Raw genomic sequence first — 26,806 nt, forward strand, 5'->3', positions numbered from 1 at the left:
CTTCCTTCCTTCCTTCCTTCCTTCCTTCCTTCCTTCCTTCCTTCCTTTCTTTCCTTCTTCCCTCCTTCCCTTTTTCCTCTCTTTCTTTCTCTTCTCATTTGTTAACATTTACCAGGATACCACTAATAATGGCACTTTTGGTAGCAGAAAATAACTGAACTCAAAGTAGGTGCCCATGTAGTGGAAGATTATTTTACTCTTCAGTACATAAAGCTATCCAATAGAATTTATTTTAGTGATGCACATGATGAACGCAAGGAAAATTACAAGGCTGATCTAATAGGGGACTGCTCTGCTCACTAGTGCCTAAAGGTCAGGTGTATTGCCTTTCACCCCTCCTCCAATTTTCTCTGGCATCCTCAAGGGTGTTGGGATGTCTCTGCCACTGGTTCAAGGACCCACTGATTATTTTGTGCCAATTTTATGGATCCACAGCATCCCAGTTCCATTAATGTTAATGTTAACCAATTAACAGTCAGATGAGCTTTTACAAAAGAAGTTTTAGTTGAAAGGTATAGCAACAATAAACATATAAACACCTCCCTTTCAAGCATCTAGAGGGGGACATTGTCCCTTCTATATCAACTGTTTTCTGAGGAGGAAAGGGATGCTAGGCTTAAAATTTGAGTTAGTTACTACATAGTATTAGTCCCACCAGATTTCAAGAGTAAAGCCCCACTGCCCTGAACCTTTGTCTTGGCACCCTTTTCAGGGCCTCCTTACGTGGTTGATATTAATATCCATCCTGGAATCCTGCCACCAAAGTCACCATGGCTTGAGCCGCTGGGTTCAGGGAAGTGCATTCTCTAGAATTAATATGAACAAACAAAAGAGATAAAACCTGCAAGCCTCATTCTCAGGGGCCATAGGGAATAATGAGAGGGTAAAGGTGAATTACTCAGATAAGTAAATGGTCTCCATATGGTGGATGAACATGATATTCACCTCCTGAAACTACAAGGAAGAGAGACTTTACCTCTCTCAGGTAGATTTATAGCTTTATCCTGTTCCAACTATTTAGGTAATAGGGTAAAAAGGTGACTATGTAATCTAAGTGGTAGGTATGAAGAACATTTTCTCCTAGAAATAGATCCATGGCATTTCTCTTGTTGGTGCCTCTATTCTAGGCTAATTAGGTATGCATCCAAGTCTCAGTAAAATAATATGAACTGAGGCAAAAAGAAGTAAGGAGAATCGGGAATGTAATATACATAGTGACTACAATAATGTCAGTGGGAAGAAAATTAATTTGTAAATTAAATTCCATGTAATTATAATGACTATACTTAACCTCAAAGAAGAAATATGAAGATACATCTTTTCCCTGCTTCTTTTGCAGAAGTAAGAAACTATTGATGCTTAACACTACATATAATGAACTATTATTTTTAATTTGGTGTTTAGTTTTGTTGAACTATTTTAAAATTTGTTTATTTTTTTGTTATTTGTTATAAAATATGACTGTGAGGCAGGGTGCAAAGAAATACATTGGGAAACAGTTGATATAAAGCAAAACATAAGAACACATTTTAAAAATAATTTTGTACTAATTATATCCACACAACTTTTTTTATGTTCTTGGAGAGAAATTCCATGTGTTAATTCTATAGCTATTCAATGTGTTTCCTAGTAGTGTCATATACAGTATCATCCGTGAACATCAAGTAATTGTCAGGGTATTTTGGAATGATTCACTATTTGACTTGAAGGTCATACTAAGTTCCATTTAAGAGAGATGATTTGGGGTTTAAGTTAGACAGACCCATGGGAGGCTTTTCCCATAGAAGATGCTACATTATATATTAGTTGTTCTTGAAATTATGCATTGGTGGAATATAACATAAAAGTAAAAAAAATTTCAGTGGGCATAAAATATTCTAATATTTTAACAATTATTACATCTATTTTATATATCTGCAATATATTAGCAACCCATAAAAGCAGAACTGAGTCACAGTTTTGTGTTAATCAATAACAGGTGCTTCAATATTAAGACTTTCTCTTGGATTGTACCATCACTGCCAAAGCAATAATGAGTTGCTCATCGTGTCCCTGGGATTTTTTGTTATGCGCTATTTGCATTTTAGTTAATACAGAACCTCTCTATGTTTATAAATACTTTAAATGATATAGGTAGTAAATGCTTTGCATACAACAAATAATAATTAGCTTATAATTAAAGGGGTCACTGGTAATGCATCTTTTATTTAAAAATATGAATTTGCTTTCTTTTAAGAGAGATGATAAACTTTTTCTGAAAGGAAGATGGTAACCCATTTTAATAATAATTCATTTGATGATGTTAAATATGTGGGTTAATAATAATGTATTTATTAGATCCTCATTTTCTTTTAATTTTGTGAGACAAGCTTGTTTCAGTCACTCCCCCTGAAATAACTGTAGAATTATTTCCTAATTTTAATGGCATATACTTTTTATTTGATCAAATTGTGTTTTCACTCTTAATTTTTTTTCAGTCATATGGGTGACTAGAAATTTCTTTTCCCCCCTTCTACTGGAAGTTGTCTCCTCCTATGATTACTTTGATTTCAAAGCTTCTATCAATGTACATGCATTTCATTTATAAGCTCACCATGTAATTAGTGAATACATTTTAGAGAAAAATATCTATAATATTTTTGCATGGATTTTCTTTTCAATTTCACAACAATATATACTACTGACATAAGCTTACACTTCTTCATTGCACCATCATTGCAAGGTTTAGGTCTTCAGTATATTTGTCTCATGAAATGAGTTTAGGAGAGAGTTTTATTTTATTTTTATTTTGGAGAATATTGTATGTAGTATAGTTATTAGTTCTTTAGAAGTCTGACAGTTATTATGTATTTATATCTAGTCACTGTCCCATAACCCTCACCCTTTGTTAATTCTTCTAGAACTGATTCATTTTCCTTTCTTGGGAATTTTTGTTATTTAAGCCCTCTATTCAATGGTGCGTCCATCTGATTATTTTATATTTTTACATATTATCCTCTATTTCTTTAAATTAACACTTTTCTTGAGACATAAATCAATAATTAATCCTACTGTCTTCATTTCTCCTCTGTTATAATTTCACCTTATTCATAATTTTATTTTGTTAACTTGATTTTACTACTTCTTTTTAAGTATATTTGTTAATAGATTAATGGCTTTTTAAAAAAGAGAATCAACTTTTAATTTTGCTAATCAGTTCTATAGTCTTGATTTGAAATGCATAGATTTAACCTATGATTTTCAAAATTTACTCATGTATACATTTTTTGTATCTTTATTTGTCTGTTCATGTTATTTTTTACTGTCTTTACATTACAAATATGTTTTGTCACTGCTTCTGATGACTGATTTATCCACATTTAAGAAATTTTGATATTCTACCTCTTGGCCTATTTTTTAATGATATCACATTGTTCTTGGAAATATGTATATTCAGTATAGGCAATAAGACAATAATATTATCAATTTTTAAAAATTTCACAGTATACTTTCAAATAAAGCATAAATACACTGTGCTTGGGGTGGCTAGGTGGTGCAGTGAATAGAACACTGACCCTGAAGTCAGGAGGCCTGAGTTCAAATTCGGATTCAGACACTTAACACTTACTAGCCCTGTGACCTTGGGCAAGTTACTTAACCCCAATTGCCCTGCCTTCCCCCCTCCAAAAAACAATAAACAAACCAACAAATAAATAAATGAATGCACTGTGCTTCAATCATATTCAATATACTATATTATTTAATGTTTTCCTAATACTATTTTAACATGAAATTTATATTTTTCTTCAAACTATTAAAATGGTTATGTCATAATTTTTAAGAGGGGGCATCATGGTGTAACATAAATAGAGAGCTGGTCTTTGAACCAGGAACACCTGTACTTAGGTACATTTTTGTACACACTTACTGTCAACCTAGGCAAATCACTTCTGAGTCATCTAGGAAATTTTATAACCCCATAGATTTCAGAGTAGGTACAAATCTGCATTGATACTTTCAGTTTTCTCATATGGGATTTCCCATGACTAATGAAATCACAAGTCCATTCCTTCTCTCTCTCTTCTGTTACCTAATGTTTAATACCCCCTAAGAGTTTTAATTATTCCTAGTGTCTACACAGTCCTTTACTGTAGTGTGAATGTGACCCTCAGTTTCTGAAGACTAATGCATTTGAAGTTCTGGAAGTTAATACAAATCTTTAAAATTTAAGGGCTGGACCAATGATGACCTGTATTTCTGTTGTTCAAGAATCAATTTTTAAATTTTTTTTCCCTTTTTACCCACTTAATAGGATTTTTTCCACATACGTGTTAAGATAGTCTGAAAAATTCACTTATAATATTCTGAGTTCCAAGTTGTTTTCTTCTTCCTCTCCCCACCCCAAGATGGCAAGCAATCTGATATAGGTTATATGTGTACAATCATATTAAACATATTTTCACATTAGTCATATTGTGAAAGAAGAATCAGAACAAAAGGGAAAAACTACGAGAAAGAAAAAAAAATAAAGAGAAAATAGTATGCTTCACTGTGCATTCAAACTCCATAGTGCTTTCCCTGAATATGTACAGCATTTTCCATCATAATTCTTTTGGAATTTTCTTAGATCATTGTATTGTGAAGAAGAGTTAAATCTATCAAAGCTGGTCATTGTACAATGTTTTTCTGGTTCTTTTCTCTTCACTCAACATCAGTTCATAGTAGTATTTCTAAGTTTTTCTGAAATTGGCCTGCTCATCATTTATTATTGAGCATTATATTTAGCAGAGCTTGTTCAGCCATTCCTCAATTGATGGGCATTCCCTCAATTTCCATTTCTTTGCCACTACAAAAAGAGCTGCTATAAATATATTTGTATATGTGGGTCCTTTCCCCCTTTATATGATCTCTTTGGGATATAGACCTAAAAGTGGTATTGCTAGATCAAAAGGTATGCACAGTTTTACAACCCTTTGGGAATAGTTCCTAATTCCTCCCCAGAGTGGTTTGATAAGTTCACAACTCTACCAACAATGCATTAGTGTTTCAATTTTCCCACTTCTTCTCCAACATTTATCCTTCTCCTTTTTTTGTTACATCTGCCAATCTGATAGGTGTGAAGTAGTGCCTCTAAGTTGCTTTAACTTTAATTTTTCTAATCAATAGTGATTTAGAACTTCTTTTTGTATGACTATAGATAACTCTATTTCCAAGAATCAATTTCACTGAGTTTGTAGAGCATTATTCCAATGTTGATCTCATAGTAAAGAATTTTCTAGCCATAGTAATTCTCAAAGATGTTTTAATAAGCTTTAGAGGAGTTCTCAGTGTAGATGAGAGGAGCAGAGAGATAGCTAAATAAAAAAAAATCTTTGAAATCTTGAGGTAATATTTAATATATCTATTCACAAAATAGGATACCTTATCTTCTTTCTGTATCTAGATTTGTAATTGATAAATATGTATACATATATATTAAATTATATTATAGATTAGTTATTAAATTTCTTTTTAATTGAGTGATGCACTGCAACTTGGAATACTATGCTATATTTTATTGACTTAATTTCAGCTGAAGCTTTTTTAGTAAGAGGACAGTGTTCCCTTGAATATTATTTTAAGAAGATTATAAGTATCAATTTATGAAATGTATTATACCTCTAAAACTATAGATATAAAGTATTAGCAAGAGTAGAACAGAGGCTATAAGCAGAAAATATCATTACCAGAAAAATTTATCTACATTTTCAGATGAATGATTTTTCCCCCTTAGAATTGTTAAATGGATGTAATATGTTCATTTCACCCAGTTTCAACTTAGTATAACATCCAAGTACTTAGATATGTGGCTGTTTATCATTTCCATTGCTAATATAGGCTTCATTGCTTGGCTATTAGTATGGAAAACTTACTCTTTCCCAGTAGAACACCGAGGCTTGAATATGAATGAAGTCCTAGAGCATTCTCTTTCAAGTACAGGATCACTGGGTTAATCTGTACATGAAACAATTTGGTTCCAGAATGGAAGAGCTGCCATGTGCACTAAGGCTGGCAAAGTCAATATATTTTAGGGGATTTAGTATGACACTCTCTTCAGAAAGAACTTCATAAGAACAGTGTGTGGTCTACAATAATGTGATGTCTTTGAATTACTTTGATATCTAATTGAAACATAGCTATATCTTGTACCTTATGTTTGCTTGCAAACAAAGGCCTAAAGAAACCAGTCCCTTTGGACTACTGCTTTTGGCAATAAGGTAGATCAGAATAGAAACATGAACTCTACTTCATTACTACAGTCTATTTCTAAGGCAACAAAAAAATTTAGTGAGTCTACTTAGCCATTCTTTGCTAAGAAGAAGTCATGATAGATGAAGCAAATTGTTTAGCACCTCTTTGTCAGCTGGTCAAGATTAATGATCCATGGAGAACTGGACCAAACAAATATTGTAATCCTTTAAAAAATCTGTCAGTTATTTAATTATGACATAAAAAAATTGTTATAAATAAATATATTCATTAAAAAGATTGTGTTAATTTGAAATCCAGAATAAACTATGGCTATATTTTCTTAATGACAAATGCCTCATACCTGCATAATGGGATATGTTTACACCAAGTACTCAACACTTTCCTAAGTGTGAGAAGAAGTCTCCCAAGATTGCTTAGTAGACTTACTCACACACTCTGGGGCTTTCTTAAGAGCAGAGATCTATTTGGAATAGAGTTGAGCAAGGGTTGAGGGAACCATACTATTACTGAGAAGGATTATCTTAGCCTCAGTCTGGACTTTCAACCCTATCCCCCTGATATAGGTGACCAGCTTCTAAGTGTCTGGAGAAATTTTTACTTCCCATTTTCTCATTCATGCCCTGATAGAGTCCTCAGGATAACAGAAGCGGGAAGTACTCTCTATTTCAGGAACTGATGACAAACTAAACATGGTAAGGAAATGAAGACTCAAGGCTTTACAAAGAACCGAACAGAAATGCTATACTATTCATAAGGAGAAAAAATCTTAAGAACACTAGAAAAAAAATTCTAAAGACTGTGAATTTCCCCTTTGCCACATTACAACATCCAGGTGAACCCACTTTTCCCTGAATTTTGTATATAATGATGGGAGTGTGTATCAAAGATATTTAGGAATCTATTATGCCAAATAAGTTAGCAAATATTTCTTCCTTAAAGCTAATTAAGGAAGCCTGATATCACCTGATGTTCAAGATGGGAAGACTATTCAATGATGCTCCTGAGCTAAAGTATTAGAAAACTCCCAGGTAATGACTAGAGCCCCAAGTGCATGTAGTACCAGACTCATCAATGCAGATGGGAGTTGGGTGAAGAGATGGAGAACTTGTGTCACAGGACTACTGTTGCCTCAAGGATTTCTTCTCACCATGTAATATTGTAATTAGCTTACCTAGAGCACAACCAGCACAACCACTGAATGTTTGAATGCTCAGAAATTTTAAGTCAGTCTAACTAACTGTCTTGTCACTGAATTTTAAGGACTGTGCAAGAGAGTGTGTGGCTGATGACTTTCTACAACTCTGACTCACTTAAATCCAATTTCCACACAAGTCAAGACATCACGCTGTGATGTCATTGATCCTCTTGGAAATGAAAGACAAAGACAATGGTTTTGAAGAGTTCAGAAGAAATGTCAATCAACTAATTAGCTTTCAAACAATAACAGTAAATCTTTTTTAATTTACTGAACCTTTTCCATGCCTTTGCACTGACTATTACCCATTTCGGGAATGCCTTCCTATTCACCTCTGATACTATGAATTCATCCCTTATTTTCATTACTATCCAACTCAAATTCTACCTTCTGTGGTGTGGATTAAACGGATCATGGTTGCAGGTAAGAGCAAGACACTCATAAATATTCCTGTGAGGTCAAGTTTAATATGTGCCAGACAGCCTAGTCTGTCTTGGTTGAACATTTAAATATCCTGTGATTTCTTTCTCACCCTCCCTGAACATTCTGCATTTTTTTTTCAAACCACAACCTCTTTATGCAGTTTACTTAAGAAGAAAAATAAAAGCTTAAGCACCAAGCCCCTCCAAAGACTCCCATGGAAATCTTCTTACTTGCTGTCTGTCACAAAGTGCTAACTTTGGGGGACTCCTGTTAACAAATATGCTAATAAAGCTTAGACTGATCATCCTGATTTTTTGTACCTTATTCCTAAGAATTCTTACATTGTAGCCAGCCAGTTTACAAGTAGAAGGTAGTTGCTTATATTTTCTCTTCTGAGATTGCCTTCCATATCCTTTGTATACATTTTTAATGCAACCAATTAATTACTTGTCATCTCCCCTACTAAAATGAGAACTCTTTGAGGCTAATGACTGTTTTCCCCCCTTTTCATTGCATTTCTATCCCTTAGTAGAACATCTGTTAAAGACATAATAAATGCTTGCTGAGTGAATGACTGACTCACATCCTTGGTCGCTACTGTTCCCTTTCCACTTTATCCATTTCTGTGCCTTCTTTTTGGATTATGAGTCTCTTTGAAGTAGACAAAAGTTTATTTTTGAGGCTACAAGTATAAAAAGCAACAACATAATAAAGCATTTGCTTGACACAATTCTCCCCAGGCCATGTGGCTAGTTTCTAGTTTAGGAAAAGGGCCCCCCTTATTCTCTGCATTTCTTTACCCCCCTTCTTCCTTTACTAGGCTTTAACATGCCATTTAAATATCTTAAGTACTTCCTCCAGTAATTGAATTAGTAATATTTTTTGGTCCTTTTAAAAATAAGGAATCACTTCTTACCTTATGTATATCTTTTTCTTACAAAAGAAATGAACTAAACAACTAAATAAAATCCATAATATTCTTTCATAGAATCTCAGCTTTGGATCACATAGGCAAACATTATTCTTTTTTTTTTAAACTGGATTCATAGTGACATTGATATATGGAAAGTCTGATGAATGAAAGATTATTGCCAATTCTAGTCAACACCTTCCCTGAACCTAATATTCTTGAATATTCTAATCTATAACTTAATAAAAAAAATTCTCTATCTATATTATACCTGGGCAAAAAAAAAGAGGACACCTAAGTTTTTATTTTTTTTTCTTTTATTTTTTTGCTTAGCAGAAAATCTTATTGCTTTTCTCACATGACATAACTGCCCTTGAAAGAGATGGGCTCTTTACTTGAGGAGATGCTATTAATTAACCTGAAACAAACCAAAAACAGGTAATGTGAACTAGTGTCAATATCTTAGTCCTGTTTTCTCCCATAAAGTAGAAAGAGCATAGGCTCAGAAGTCAGAAGACTTGAGTTCAAATCCTGTTCTGATACTTAATACCTGTCACCTTGGTAAAATTCATTCAATTCACCCCCCCCCCAAAAAAATAGTAAGTGCTTACTATGTGCCAGGCACTGTGCTAAGTCCCTGCCCTCAAGGATTTTACAATCTAATAATAATTACTTAATCTCTCTGTGTTCCAGCTTTCTCGCATGAAATTAGAAAAAAAAAAATGGGAAATCATGACCTAAGGGCCCTTCTGACTCTAAATATATGATCCAATAAGTCAAGGCAATGTTTTCATTAAGGGGGGGTTATTCCCGCTAAGGAAACTCCATCTATAAGTGAAGCCCAGCCCCTACATTTCTATGTATTGATTTAGTCACCTGGAGCACTAGGAGGTGAAGTCAAGGTTTCACAGCAGGATGTATCAGGGACCACCTGAGTCAGAGATCAAGTATCTAGCCATGCTGCCACAGTTTTTCAGTTTTTATTGTTTCAAAAATTACTCTAGGTTAACTCAAATTCCAAATCTTTGCAGCAAAATCCAAGAGAATCCACTTGGGATAGTGAGAAGGGAGGACATCAAGTGTGAAAAAAACTGAGATCAGGTCCCACCTCTGTCATTTACTAGCTGTACAATGTAAGCCAGTAACTTAAATTCTTTAAACCTCATTTTCCTTCTCTGTAAAGTTGGGATTATAGTGCCTGTCATATTGGATTGTTGTGAGACTTTGACTCAAATAAGATAAAATGTTGGGTTAGTTTTAGTAATCAATGAGGTAACTACTCTAATCTAAAAAAAAAAGTTATAGGGCCATTTAGCTTAAAAGAGTTTATTTTTATTTAATGATTTAGGCTTCCTTAAAAAGTAATTTAAAAATAAAAATAATTTGTATTTTTATAGTACTTTAAAATTTGCAACACCCATTTCAAATATTATCTCATATGATCTTCACAATAACTGTAGGATGTAGTTGCTTATTATCATCCTCCTTTACAAATGAGGAAACTGAGGCAGAAAGAAGTTAAGTGAGTTCCTGGGGGTTATACAACTGGGAAATCTCTGAGGAGAGAGGGAGGGAAGGGGAGAGAGAGAGAGACAGAGAGAGACAGAGATAGGGAGAGACAGAGACAGAGTGAGACAGAGAGAGAGACAGAGAGACAGAGAAAGAGAGGGAGAGGGAGGTTACATAGACACTTGTTATTTTTAGATTTTTATTAGTTTAATTATTGTTACCAGATCATTCATATAATCTTCATACTTTATTAAAATATCTCCTTATTTAAGTAAAATGTTACCAAATAAATTAATTATTAAAATTATACATAATCACTAATAATGAAGGAATCATTCTCTTAAGGTATTTAATTGTTTTAAATACCAGGCACAAAATTCAATAAGCATATCAGGAAAGTTTAAAATCAATTTTTGACACTTAAGACAGGGACCATTATTCATTTTCTCCTTTTATCACTATTGCCTTGCTCACAGTAGGAATTTATTAAATGTTTGTTTATTATTACACAAGTATATGTGGACAGTGATGCGCCTCAGTGGATAGAGCATAGGACCTGTAGTCAGAAAAAACTCATTTCCCTGAGTTCAAATCCAGCCTCAGACAGTTATTAACTGTGACTCTGGGGAAGTCACATAGCCCTGTTTACCTCTGTTTCCTCATATGAAAAATGAGCTGGAGAAGGAAATGACAAACCACTTGTGTATTTTTGACAGGAAGTGGGGTCATGAAGAGTTGAACACAATGGAAAAAACTGGAAAAGTGTAAATAAAATATATTAAAATAATCATTTGTAGAACTTAAGTTTTGTATTGAAAATATATGCATTTCATGCATAGGAAGGATAGTAAAAATTACATAAAATTCAACATCTAAAATAATGTGTACCAGTCTCTGTCTGTATTTTGGGTTTTTGTAATGTACCATAGCATAGGTGTGTATGTGTGTGTGTATGCCCACGTGTGTGTTGTGTGAGAGAAGAGAGAGAGAGAGAGAGAGAGAGAGAGAGAGAGAGAGAGAGAGAGAATGAGAGTAAAACTACTTATTTTATTATTAGCAAGACTTGAAGACTTCATTGTTAAGCTTTATCTAAATTTTTGCACTATTCCATGGGATATATGATGTGCAGGATGACACCATTACACTGGGACCAAAATGAGTATGAAAGTTCAGCTGAAAAACAATTTTGAGATGAATATTACTTAGCTGGTTTTGTCTGCTAACCTTAAATATCCTTTTCGTCAAGGACTGCTCAGGTTAGACAGTCTTTGATGTACAGAGCAGGTTTTGATCCCTCTTCCAAAATCATCTTCTCTGTCTTCCTTAACTCTGGCAATTGTAACTTGGACAGAGTTTAAAATTGGAAGTAATATATTCTATACTGGAGATATGTTTCTCTGTGTTTTCACTTTTACATTTTATGGATAAAATAGTAAACCTCATCCTTAGCACATTGATGGATAATGAAAAATACCATTTCATAAAAAGGCAACATATAAAGGTTTTATGTTTTGCCTTCTTGAAAATTTCAGAAAAGATAGTTCCATAATTTAGTTATGAGTAATGAATATATATATACATATATGTATGTTCATCTTTATGTATATATATATATATATATATATTTACACACATATAAACTGTTCAGTGATTTTTCAATCATGTTCTACTCTTCATAACCCCATTGGGGGTTTTCTTGGCAGAGATACTGAAGTGATTTGCAATTTCCTTCTCCAGCTCACTTTAAAGATGAGGAAAAAGATGCAAACAGGATAAGTAACTTGCCGAGGATCATACAGCCCAATAAGTACATGAGGCTGGATTTGAACTCAGGGAGATGTGTCTTCAATATCCATTGTAACATCTAGCTCATACATAGATACATGCATGCATACATATATGTTTACACATACCTGAGTGCTGTCCTGAACTTCAGCATTTTCTGAAGAACCTCAATTTCATGTAAAATCACATTAACTCTGAAACTCACTCCTCCTCAGAATCCCTTGACCCTTGGGCTCCTCTCTCCCTTTTATTAGTGTTGGTGGAAATTGGAGAGCTCCTCTCCAAACCTTCATTTAATGAACAGGACCAGGATAGCCATTTCATAATTTCCCTCTAGCTGAAGGAAGTAGTCATACCCTCCTGTCTCATATCGGGTACATTTTTTTAAATTTTTTTTTACTTCTTTTTATGTGTTGTTTTCCTCCATTTGTTTATGAGATTCTTAAGGAAAGGAACTGTTTTGTGCCTTTCTTTGTATGCCCAGTGCTTAGCACAGTTCCTGGATTATAGTAGGCATTTAACTCACAGATGTATACTCACACATACATACATATATATATACATACATACATACATATATATGCATACACAAATATTTTTAAAACTGCACTGAGTTCCCTAAATTATTTAGTATATATATATATATATATAATATACACATACACACAATACATACATGTATCTGTAAAATGCATTATGTATGTGTAAAAGTTATGTATGCATATATGCACACATATATGTATATGTGTTTCATAGTTTTTTTGCATTATTTTTCAAAATTCCTTTTGCCTCACATAGAAGTAGTTTTCTAGAAATTTTTATATTTGTGATAAACTTGGAATTTCCTTTATAGTCTATGTGACTGAAATACTTCAATTTATACTACATTATTACATGCCTAATTAAGCTAGCATTTAAAGTGCTCCCTTTTAAACTTCCTTTTCCCTTGATGCAAACTGTGTTTCTTTTGCTTTCTAGTAACTCTCAAGTTCAATTTTTAAAAACTGTAGATCTTTCAACTCCAATTGTTAGGAGAGAATGTGCTTAGTTCCTCCCTCAAATCCTTCTAGAAAATCCAATACTGCTGCATTTCCCATCCATCCAGCATTGTCCCTAGGAGAGGACCCAGCCATGCTCTGCTCCAGCCATATGGTAAGGATAAACTGTGTTCATGTTCACTTTGATACATCAGTTTTGGTAATGATCACATCTCTTTCACTTCCTGTGCCCCTAGCAAACTTTTTGAGACTTTCAAATGGCATATTTGCCAGCAATTTGTGTAACTGGAAAGAGTTTTCACATGAACAGAAGGACTCAAAGCAATGAAACATATATATATATATATATATATCCTTATCATCCTGAATGAAAATAAAAATGAAATTGATAGCAAGGCTTTGCTAGACTTCTTTATTACATTAGGATCTTTAACATACCATAGCATTATTTTTAATTTTAAATTTAATTTCAATTTATTTCCTCATTTCATTTTTTTTTAATTTGATGGTTGTCAGATCTTCCTTCTTCAACTTTTCTTTTAAATGCATTCTATTTGCTAACAATAGATTTTTGTTTCCAAATTCAGTTTTCCTTTTACAATTCTTTGAAATGATAAAAAATGGGATTTATTAATGTCATTTTCTTATTTAATCTTGAACTACAAGTGAATGTTTTAACATATATAAAATAATGGAAAAATAAGCCAGGTTTCTATTTTTAAACATTATAAAAAAAACCACAAAGACAAAGTAATGCTACAGTTATTTGTTTTTTGGCAAATATTGCAGACTCCATGAAAATTTTCTAAGGATCCTTGATGCCTTAGAGTCTTTGCTACTTTTGGAGAAAGGGAAAAACATTGACACATTATAAAACTTAAAGATATCAGAGTTGTGAGGTTATCAAAGATGCAGAATTGATATATAGATACATATTGACTATGTTGAATATTAAAATAGTAGGAAAGGTAGAAACTTATTTTTCAATGGTTAATTATTACATTGTAATTAAAACATTACACCACAGTTTAACTTGAAAAATTGTTTAACAGTTTAAAAAGCATCACTGTAAAATAGCTCAGTATTACATCCCAAGAGAAATCTCTTATGCACTAATAAGGAATGTGATTTAATCCATTTCAGATTATTAGTAAATTTATAACTATGAATGATGATTGTGAGCACTCCTAAAAAAAGTATATTTCTTTTTTTTAAGCAATTGGGGTTAAGTAACTTGTCCAAGGTTACACGGCCTTGTTGTTTTTGTGTGGGTTGTTAAGTATCTGAGACCGGATCTGGTCCTCCCAACTCCAGGGCCAGTGCTCTTACTAACTGTGCCACCTAGCCACCTCCAAAAAGGATATTTCTCATACTAAATTATACCCAAAAGTATGTGCTCCATGGATATCACCCTGTGCCTGTGTATATGGGACATCAAAGACCATGTTGAAAGTCACCAAAATCACTTCATTTTTTTTTTCTGAGCATCTGAAAACTTGCCTTCACATAGAAGAACAGCCAATTGTAGGATCAACTTCTCCTTGGGATATCTGCCTTCCTGTGGAATGCAGATCCTTTTTCATTCTGAGTTAACTATAATTCTTACTTTACAAAAGCTTATTCAAGAGGAATTCAGAAAGGGATGGTAGGTAGGTAGGAAGGAAGGAAGGAAGGAAAGAAGGAAGGAAGGAAGGAAGGAAGGAAGGAAGGAAGGAAGGAAGGAAGGAAGGAAGGAAGGAAGGAAGGAAGGAAGGAAAGAAGGAAGGAAGGAAGGAAGGAAGGAAGGAAGGAAGGAAGGAAGGAAGGAAGGAAGGAAGGGAGGGAGGGAGGGAGGGAGGGTCACTCTATTGAGGGAGCACCAAACCTGAACCTTCTGCCCACACTTTGGAGCAGAGAATTTGGGGGCACTTAATACTTTACAATGACCCTCCCACCAATGAAAAGAGAGAATCTGCTCTGAGAGCCAGACAAGATGAGACCAGAGTCTGCTATTCACTTAATGTATTATAAAGGAAGGGAGAACAGATAGATAGACACATTAAAGGTATAAAGAAAGGCCCCCTACAGTAAACCTGGCTGAAGCTGTGCCTACTACTTGTAATCAAGGTCATAGGATCTTAGTCATGCACCTTCTGACACCCAGGGCTATTCCTCAGCTCTTCCTGCAAAGTAAAAAAAAAAAATTCACGTCTTCCTTAACTAGAGAAAGTCGAAGGATAGCTTAGAAGCATATTCATAGAACTCTCTCTCTCTCTCTCTCCCCCTATACACACACACACACACACAGGCACACACATATACAGGCAGATACACATATGTAGACATGAACACAATATATAGACACACATATGTACATATACAGACACACTAATACATGTAATATACATAGGTAATTTTCATAAATGGATCAATCTTCAATTTTATGTACATGATTCATCATGAACTATACTTGCTAGTCAAGGAAGACTTGTTTTATTCACAGTAGAAAGTTGCCCCCTTATGCTGTGGAATCATTACTAGAGCAAAATATGTAGACTTCACTACCATCCAATAAGATAAAATTTGGTTGAACTGTTGAAATATTTTTCTTTTACAATGGAGGAAGTGGGCCAAGAATATGTAGAGGGGCCTGCCAGTAGCAAGATCTGTTATTGTTTGGCTCAAATGGAAGTAGAATAAACATATTTAGCCTCACCTCTCTCCACTTTTCTCTAAAGGATACTGCCAGGACAGGAAGCAGGAGGTTGGGGTGAGAGACCACCATTGTACTCCCATCAGAGAGGGGTAATGGAATAGAAATACATAACCTATTCCCTTAAATATTGTTCATCTAGTACATATGATTGGGTTCAAACTAATTTCTTATATCTTTGCTTTGGTGGAGTAAATAGGACTCCAAATTCTATATATTCAAGGGTGTATCTTTTCCCACCAAATACTAATTCCACAATGAACACCCATACCAAATAGCAAAGTAATCCATTTATTCAAATCAGCAGCAAAACAGAACATCAGAGAAGGTATACCCATGAGAATATAAATCAGATAATACGTACTGAAAGACCTGTCCCATTGGGAGTGAGATAACAATTCAACCAAGAGGGAGTGTTCTGAGTCTCATCTAAAGGACAACTCCCTGAAAATATAAAGAGTAGTAATCTGGGAATAGGGACATGATGGAAATGTCCAGCTCTTCTCAAGTTTTCCCAGAACCTTTTCCTCAGAAACTTGAAGTGGGGCTGACCTTTGTTATCTTCTCCCTCAAAACTGGAAACGAGGAGCACCCAAAGTGACTTGACACTAGAAGACTTGAAGTTTCACCAGTCCCAAAGAGGGACTGATGAATACTGGACCTTGGTGACCTCTCACCAACAGAGCATTCCTCTCTATTGATAAAGGAACGATCCCATATCAATGGGATTTGGAATAGGGGTTATGTTTTTGAAGAGATAGAATGAGGAAAGCAGTTTTCCAGTGGTCTATAGTCTTTTGTGCAGGTGAGAAAATAAGATGCCTCAAGGGAGAATATTATCAAAGAGCACTGAACGTGGAATCAGTAAAGATTTGGTTGAATCCTCCCCCACACTCCCTCCACTGCTGTCTACCTCTGTGATCTTAATCAAATTTTCCCTCCATTGTGTACCTCAGTTTCCTAATTTTAAAATGAAAGATTTAGATCAAATGATCCCTAGAGTACCTTCCATCTTAAGATAACAAGAAGATGCTTCCAAATTCTTATAATATTAAAGGATATATGACTATAATTAATTGACATTTAACATTCAGATCACACTGTTATTGTAGGCCCATAAATACTATGTTCTTTTCAAATGTTTCAAATTAGAGGAAAGCTAAAAAAAAGAGAAGCTGTATCCTAATGTAAAGGCCTACTTTATTTGTCTCTTCTGTTTTCTAAAAACTTCCCTGCTACATTTGCTAATTATTTAAAATATTTATATTCTAATGAGGTTCACATTTTTCCAAACCCATCTGTCTTTCCATTTGATTTGACATCAGTGTCACAATGCTGAAATTGTGACATCATAACAGATGGCATCCATTTACTGTGTCGCTATCATCTAATCTTTAATGTAGTGGAAAGGCAAGAGTAAGGGTGAGAATGAGTGAATAGTAGATTTACTTCAAATTATAGAACAACTTTTCCTTCATCCTTGTCTTTATAATTGTTTATCTATGAATTTGTTACATCTCTGTTTATTAGTTTTTAAATAAGGATAAAAACAGGGACTAAAATTGCAGCTTCATTGATAAATGAAATAAGTGGAGGAAGATCCCTCTACCAATGTAGTTGGTCATCATTTCTGTCTTAAAGTCTTGAAGAGTTGCCTAGAGTTTTGAAAGGTCAAATAATTTGTCTGGGGTCAAACAGCCAGTATGTGTCAAAGACCAAACTTGAACCTGTATCTTTCTGATTTTGAAGCCAGTCCTCTATGTGCAATATCATATTATCTGCTATATATTTTAATGAATTTAAAATCATGGTCAGGAGAAAATCAAATGAAATGATATATTTTCTTTAAAGCCGCCAGTAGACGACTGGGCTTTGAATCAGGAAGACTGGAGTTCAAATCTAACCTCATGCACTTATTAAATATGTGGGCCTGGGAAAGTCTAATGACCTTCAAAATCCTCTATATGCCTAAGTTTCTTCATCTTTAAAATATGAATAATAATAGCATCTATACCATAGGATTTTGGTAGGAGAAAATGAGATAACTTTGTAAAGCTGTTAGTTCAGTGTCTGGAATGTGCAAGACAATAAAATGCTTATTTCATTTTATTCTAAAATCTTAAATTAAGTGAATGGAATATCTTTATAGAATTTAAAAGAATAAATACTTAGATTACCCATTTCAGTTACTGTACTCTACAGGATACATGGTAGGTGCCTGATAAATCTTTGGTAACTGATAAAAATGAAGTCCTTTGTGCACTTAAAGGAAAGAGAACAATGATAATGATTCAATGCTTTTGCAATGTATTGTCAGAATTGGGATCCTTGAATCAGCTTATGTGATTTAACAGTCAACAATATTGTATGTTATACACAAGCTTTTCAAGAACTCTGTTTATTTAATTATTTTCATCAGGGGTTTTAAGTGGTGCTTACTTAAAAAAAAAAGAACAATAACAAAAGATAAGTAAAACAAAGCTCATTACCTTAATGACACTCAACAAATATCTGTTCTTTATACTAATAGACTAGATGATGATAGTAGTAGTTTTCAGGTAAATAAATACCCTGTTGGTTGAGATCAAGGTAGTATTAACAAAGGCATAGCAGACTGCTCTCTGACTCTCCTTTCATTTATAATGTTCTTTCTGTCTTTTTAGTCTTTACCTCTTGTTCTGCATTCTTGTCTTGCTTTCATTGAACAATTTACAAATAAAATGAAAATAAAACTCATAACAAATATAGTCCAGTAAAATAAATGTGGACATTATTCATGTGCAAAAAGTTATGTCTCAATCTTCATTTTATGTCCATCACCTCTCTGGTAGGAGATGGATTGAATGCTTCATCAGGACTCTTGCAACATGATTTTTCATTGCATTGATCAGGGTTCCAAAGTCTTTCACAATTTTTTGTTTTTGTTTTTAACAATGCTGTCACCATTGTGTAAGTCATTCTTCTAGTTCTGACTGATTCACTCCATATAAATTAATTCTTAGAGGTCTTATCCATTACTAAGAGACCTGCTATAAATATGGGTCTATATATTGTACCTTTTTCTTTTCTTCACTTCTTTGGATTATGGGCTTTATTTACCAGTATCATCACTTGGTCAAAGGACATGCACAGTTTAGTAACTTTTTGGACATATATTCAAACAGGTTTTTGGAATGACTGGACCCATCCATACTTCTTCCAGAAGTTCATCAATGGTCCATTTTCATTCAGTAACTTAAATATTTGTCATTTTTTTCAACTCTACAAATCTGATGGGTATAAAGTAGAACCTCAGACTTGATTTAAAATAAATTTACTTCATTGTTAATACATTTTATTTTTTTTTCAAATAGTTGTTTTATATTTAGAATTCTTCTCTTGAGAACTAACCTTACATTTCCTTTTAGCATTTTACCAATTAAGGAATGACCCTTGTTCTTATAAATTTGAATTAATGTATCCGGGAAAGCACTTATTTATCAGAGAAATAATGCAGAGCACCCCACCTTCTAGTTAACATATTCTGTTCCTCACTGAGATGAATTTATTTCATTTATGCAAAAACTTTTAAATTTTATGTTATTAAATTGGTCTGCTTTTTCCTTTGGTAATTCTTTCTGTCTTTGATAGTCATAAATTCTTTCCCTATCCATAGATCAGAAAGATATCTTCCTTGCTCCTCTAATTTTCTTGCGATATCATCTTTTATATAGGGCATATATTCATTTTAAGATTATGTAGGTTTGTTGCGTGAGGTGTGGGCCTAGCAAGTTTAAATAAGTCTCAGTTTTCCCAAAAGGTTTGTTCTTTGTTTTGTCAAGTACAAGGCCCTAGTCCACTTTTTGGCATTTTGGGGTTTAGCAAATATAGTTTAGTAGTTTTGTTTGCCTCTCAATGTTGAGTACTTAAGCTGATCCACCAAATAAAATAATTTAAATCTGATACTAAATTGTCTTGGCTATTATTCTTTTGTAGTATAGTTAGATATCTGGCCTCTTTCCTCCCCATCTTATTTTATTATATTCCTTGTGATTTTTGATGATTTGTTCCTATATGAATTATTAAATATCTTATGAATTTTCTTCCTCTATAAAGTAATCTTTTGGACTTTGATTGGCATGACACAGAAAAAAATAAATTTACATAATTTTTTCATTTTTGCTATGTCAGCTTTGTCTACTCATGAGAAATGGGCATTTCTCCAATCATTCATATTTGTTTTAGTTGTTACAAAGAGTGTTTGGTAGTTTAAATCATATTGTTCTTGTTTTTATCTTAATAGGTAGATTCCCAAGTATTTTATGCATTTTATTTTAAATGACATTTCCTTATATTTCTTCTTATAGGGTTTTTGTTGGAAATACAGAGAAGTGCTAATGATCTATGTGTATTATTAAAAATTCTACAACTTTAAGAAATTTATTAATTATTCCAATTAATTTTAGTTGGCCTTTTGAAAATCTCTCAGTATAGCACTTCATCATTTTCAAGGGTAATAATTTTGTTTCTTTGTAAACTGTTAATACCCTCAATTTTTCTTTTCTCATTGTAATATATAGTATTTCTGGCACTATATTAAACAATAGTGTGACAATATACTTACTTAATTTAGCCCTCATCTGATTGAGAGTCCAGTTTCGTTCTATTACATATAATTCTGCATTTTTGTTTTAGTTTTATATATTCTATTTTGATAAGGAAAGTTCCAATTCTTTTTTCTCCATTGTCATTTTTGTAAATGTGTTAATTATATATTATAAATATGCATACTTATTTCTATTTCCATTTAATAATTTTGAAAAGTATATTATATATGAGATTTCTATAATTCTCTTTAAGTGCCTACATTTTTTCTTTCATTTTGTTAGAATTATTTGGCTCATAAATGGATAGACAATCTATCTATATAACATGAGCATATCTATATAAAGGTGAAGATCAACATTTTTCCAAAACTTGAGAACTCATGAACTGAACCAGTGAGAAGGGTAGGGTTTTTCTTCCTTCTCTCCCTTTTTTATTCAAGTTCTGAGAAATGGACCTGGGGGTCCATTTGTTGCTGTTGGGTATGGTTTGTCCTCAGTTTCAGGTAGCAGAAGTGATCCCCATGGGACCCAGGAATTCAGGCCATGGTAGTCTTGGAGCTGGGATTGCAGGTGGATGGTGCAGCAATACAGTCTGATATGGAACCTCTGAGAAAGGAGGGTACCTGAGAATCTAGGTCAGTGTGGTTATTTAGACTGGAACTGGACTGTGCTCTATGGGAACTGAACTGAGCTTTGAACCTAATTCCTTTCTACTCCATGCAGACTGAAGTTGAAGTGCTGAGAGGAGCAGAGAGGGGAAGATTACACCTCCCATGTGTTAAGAGAATAAATTTGTGTATTTGTGATTATACATTTGGAAGTAAATATTTCTGTGTAAAAGCTAATCTGATAGGCAAATGGAATTGGTGTACAATTGGGGTACAAAAACCCAACCCCTACATTTGGGTAAATATTATCACCAAAAGTTAGAGTAATAGAGTAATAGACACTACCACTACCACCCACCCCCATTCCAAAATACATTAAGGTACTGAGGGATCCTAGTGGAGGGTTGAAAATTTAACCTACCTGAGCAGGATCACCTTTGTTACATCTGTTTCTTCTTATAAGTTACTTAGATTTTCCTTCCCATATTTGAAGCTGTACATTTAGTTTATAAATGATAAGTACTGATACAAATTTGTTATCTTTGTTATCTTTCAGAAAAATGTAGATTCTTTCTGTAGATTCTATTTTAATCAAGTCAATTTCTGATGATATCTTAACTAAGATCATGATTTTTTTGAGTTCAGCTAAATTATAGTGCTTTTTTTCTTCTAAATTCTTATTTTAAATCTGTATGAGTCTTTATGTTTAAAGTCTGTTTCTTGTAAACAACATATTGTTGGATTTTACTTTCTAATCCATTCTGCTATCCTCTTATATTTTATGAGTAAGTAAATTCCATTCGCATTCTTAGTTATAATTGGTTATATAATTCTATCTTGTATTTTTCTTGTCTATTCTCTACAAACAGGAAATGGGTCATGGGACAGGAATATGCTTAGTATTTATGCTTTATGCTCAATGCAATGAGGTTTTCATCTGTTGTGTATCCTTTCTTCCCCTCACAGACACCAATCCCTGATATTTAATGTTCATTTTCTTTCCTTTAAAAAATCTCCTTACACTGGGGTATAGAAATCCATCTTACCCTACTAGAATGTTAGAGGAGGGATAGGGGAGGATATAAGAGAGCAGATTGAGAGTAGGGGTATTCAGTAGGCTAGCTAGCATGGGGTAAGGGGTAGGAGAAAGATGGGGAGAAAATTTGTAACTCAAAATCTTGGGGGAATGAATGTTGAAAACTAAAAATCAATAACAAAAAACCTCCTTACAATTCCCCACCCTTTGCTGCCAACTCCTTAGAACTTGTAGCTTGTTGCTTTGTGTCAAAAAAAAAAAAACCCTCCCTGAATCTACTATCTTACTTACCCCTCTCTTCCCTCTTTCCCATTATGTCATTGTTGAGTTGAATGGATTTTTACACCAAGCTCTGTAGGTCTCTGTATGTGTGCATAGCAAAATAGTGTGTGTGGGGGGGAATTTCTTTCTCATTTCACCACTTCAGATAAAATGTGACTTGACTGACTCACTCTACCTCTTCCTTATTTGTGCAGACATTTAAATGTTTACTCCAATTGTGAAAGATAAATTCCCTCATCTTTACTTCCCTTATATTTCCTTGTGCACAATTTTTCCTTCCCTTCCTTTTCTTCTTTTAAAATCACCAAAACACCAAACCTACTCCTGAAACACGCTGTCTTATTTAGTTCCCTCTATTGTGGTCAATGACTTTAGATATCTCAGGAGACATTTGAATCATCCTCCCTTTCATTAGAATGTAAACAATTCACTCTTATACAGTCACATCTGCTTTCTCACTTTTACTTTTCTGCATTTGGCTGTATACATTTCTCTAGATTCCTGTGTTTGTATTTCGAAGTTTGCACTCAGCTTTGGTCTTTCCATCAGTAATGTGTGGACCCCCTTTATCATTAAAGCTCTATTTTCTTTTCTCCAGTAGGATTACACTCAAGTTTTCTCGGTATGCTATTATTTGTTTTAAGTCTAAATCTTTTTACCTTTTGGAATATTCAGCATTCTGAATATGGTTGTACCCACTAAATGAGTTATGGTTTCTTTTTTTTTATTAGTTTGTGAATTTTTTAAACAACATTTATTTATTTACTTTTAGTTTACAACATTTAGTTCCACAAGCTTTTGAGTTCCAAATTTTCTCCCCCTCCCTATACTCCTTCCCCATGGCAACATGCAATCCAATATAAATTCTCCAAAATACTTTGATATTAAACATTATTTAAGTTGTAAAAAAGGATTATAACCAATGGAATGAACAATGAGAAAGAAGGAACAAAACAAAACAAAAAAGAGAGACAGCAAGTAGTTTCCTTCAATCTCCATTCAGATTCCTTAGTTCTTTCTCTGGATGTGGATAGCCATTTCCATCATGAGTGTTTTGCAGTTGTCTTATAGCCTTGCATTGTGTATCAACAATGCAACATTCACAATGTCTACGGTAACTATAAATATGTTAATATGGTTATTTATCACAAAATATACCAGTCTCTTTACACGGGGAATAAAGTTAGAACATTTATTCAAATACCAGAAAACTGAGTCCCAAAACCAGAAAGTCAAAGCCATCATAGTAGTTATGAAGTTGGCACATGAAGTTAATGTGGTAAACACCCACATTCTCAAGCCTTCAAAACAGAACAGGCTACCTCAGGCAAAGGTCCTCCTCTCCCCACACACAGCAACTGCTCAGCATCCATTCAGCTTGCTCCCAGCACCTCCCACCCCGAAGTTTTGGTCCCTGGCAGTCCTTAGCAGGAGTCCTTAGCAGAAATTCCAGCTGGCTCAAAAAAAGGGTTTCACTCCTCTGCCTCCATCTCAGCTGCTGCCACTGCTGGCCAGTCACTGCACTTCTAGCTTGACTTCCACTTCTTGCCCCACCCCTTCCTGCTATGTCAGCAAGTCCAATGCAGCATGGAAGATCTTTAAATCCCATAACCCTTGCACATTCCTGACAGGATCCCAGTCCATCAAAGTTAGTCATCAGAGATATTATGTGTCTGTAATTGTGTACAATGTTCTCCTGGTTCTGTTCCTCTCACAGAGCATCAGTTTATACAAGTCTCTCCAGGTTACTATGAGGTCCATCTGCTCCTCATTTATTATAGCACAATAACATTCCATTACATTCATATACCATAACTTGTTTAGCCATTCACCAATTGATGGACATCCCCTTGATTTCCAATGCTTTGATACCACAAAAAGAGCTGCTATAAATTTTTTTGTACATAGAGATTCTTTTCCCACTTGTATGATATCTTCTGGATACAGCCCTTGAAATGGTATTTGTGGGTCAAAGGGTAAGCATGTTTTTTTTCAATATTTCAGGATGGATTTCCTCTCCTTTATTCAGAAATAATAAGAGTGGGTTTAATCAGGAAAGTTTCCTGAAAAATTACAAGCTTGAGGCAGGTTTTAAAGGTAGGTTAAAACACTTTGTAAAATGGCTATTTTCTAGTCGTCTTCTCTTATAATCATAATTCTTGACATTTGAGAGCACAGTGTACATGAGATAAAAGAATGATTTAAATCTGGTATTTTATTTGTATCTTAATTATCTTAGCAAAATTTTATGCAAAACAATCTAAATTTAACATATTAAGAATGATAGTTCTCTGTGTAGGCAGTAAAATGCAGTTAGAACTTTGAACTGCTGGTTTGTCAGAAGCAACCAGTTGGAATTTTAGTGAACTCTTTATTTACTTTTATTTTATAACATTCAATTCCACAATCCATTGAGTTCCAAATTTTCTCCTGATTCCTCTCTTCCCCACTTCCTCTCCCCCCAGCAAGGCAGCATGCAATCCAATATAAGTTATACAAATACTTTCACATTAGACATTAGTCAAGTTGTAAATATTTTATAACCAATGGAACAAAAAATGAGAAAGAAGGAACAAAACAAAACAAAATACGAGAGAGAGAGAGAGAGAGAGAGAGAGAGAGAGAGAGAGAGAGAGAGGTAGTTTGGTTCAGTTTGCATTCAGACTGTAATTCTTTTCTCTGGATGTGGATATCCCTATCCCTCATGAGTCTTCTGGAGTTGTCTCATAACCTTGCATTGCTGCGAGGAACCCAGTCTATCAAAGTTAGTCATCACAGATACGATGTGTCTGTAATTGTGTACAAAGATCTCCTGGTTCTGCTCTCCTCACTCAGCATCAGTTTATATAGGTCTCTCCACATTATTGTGAAGTTGATCTGCTCCTCATTTCTTATAGCACAATGGTATTCCATTACATTCATAAACCACAACTTGTTTAGCCATTCCCCAATTAATGGGCATCCCCTTAATTTCCAATTCTTTGCAACCACAAAAAGAGCTGCTATAAATATTTTTGTACATATGGGTCCGCCTTCCACTTGTATGATTTATTTGGGATACAGCCCTGGAAGTGATATTGCTGGGTCAAAAGGCATTCACATTTTTATAGCCCTTTGAGGTTCCAAATAGCTCTCCAGGATGGTTGGATCAGTTCACAACTTCACTGACTTCACCAACAATGCATTAATGTTCCAATTTTTTTTCATGGGCCTGGTTATTGGCTTTGTGTGCTGTGGCCTCTGAGTGCCTAGACTGAAGCCAAGGCCAGGACTTTCAACATTTCCCTGAGGTTACACTGAAGCTCACAGCATGAGGTGTGGGGGAGGGGTGGACTGGCCACTTCAGATTTCTCCCTCAGCTGCTGGTTCCACTATTATTCTCTGGGTTTTTCAGAATCAGAGAGGGAGATGACAGCAGCTATGGTTTACTCCACCATCTTAGCGCCTGGAAGTTCAGGTAAGTGATTTTTCCAGGCTGTGGGCTGATAGCCCCAGGAGTAGCTGCTGCTGGTGCTGCAGACCCCGTTCTTGTCTCTTACCCAGCTCTGACAAACCCCAGTCCTGCTGTGAGAGATTTGGGAATTGCCCCAGCGGTGAATGAGTCAGTTCACCTGGGCTCACTCTGGCTCCACTATGGTCAGGTCTGTGCTTTCTAGTATGGTTTCTTACCAACTAAACTCTTGGTTTTGACTATGATATTTCTGGGAGTTTTCATTTTGGATCTTCTTTAAGGAGGGGAACAATGGATTCCTTCTCTTTTTACTTTGAATTCATTCTTATGTAGTTAAACAATTTTTTGATGGTTTTTGAAATATGTAATTTGGGGTGTTTATTTTTGTTGTCTTAATTTAGCTTGGTCATAGTTTCACGAAGTGCAATGATTATCAAATTTTGGTCCTTGGTCAGTTTTCTAGATTAGGTATTTATATGTGAATATTAACTTATATTTTCTTTTAAATATTTCAATTTTTATTTTATGTTAATATTTCTTGTAGTCTCATATTATAAAGTTATTAAGTTTCATTTTGCTCTATTCTAATTTTCAAGGAGACTGTTATTTGGGTAAGACTTCATACCTTTTATACTAAAGTGCTAATTATCTTTCCAAGTCTTTACTTCTTATTTTCCACTTCTTTTCTATTAATTTCCTCTTGTACTCTTATTTCAGTTTTAAACTCTTGCATTTTTTCTAGGACTTCTAATTGAATTCATGGATGAGCTATAAATTTTTTTCTTTTAAGCTGTACTTGTATGTATTTTTGAGTTATTTGTTTTAGCTTCCTAAAGAAAAATATATATATATCTCCAGAACCAGACAGATATAAAAGCGAATTCTACCAAACATTTAAGGAACAATTAATCTCAATATTATTTTTAAAAACTTTTGAAAAAGCAGGTAAAGAAGGAATCCTACCGAATTACTTTTATTCCACAAATATAATTTGATACCTAAACCAAGGAGAACAAAAGACAGAAAGAAAACTATAGAATAATTTCCTTCATATATGTCAATGCAATTAAAAATGCTAATAATGAGATTTTAACAATATA

The sequence above is a fragment of the Petaurus breviceps genome, unplaced genomic scaffold (genome assembly GCF_028583685.1).
Source record: "Petaurus breviceps papuanus isolate PSGF00001 unplaced genomic scaffold, PetGlider_PUasm1.0 186, whole genome shotgun sequence".
Taxonomy (NCBI): Eukaryota; Metazoa; Chordata; class Mammalia; order Diprotodontia; family Petauridae; genus Petaurus; species Petaurus breviceps.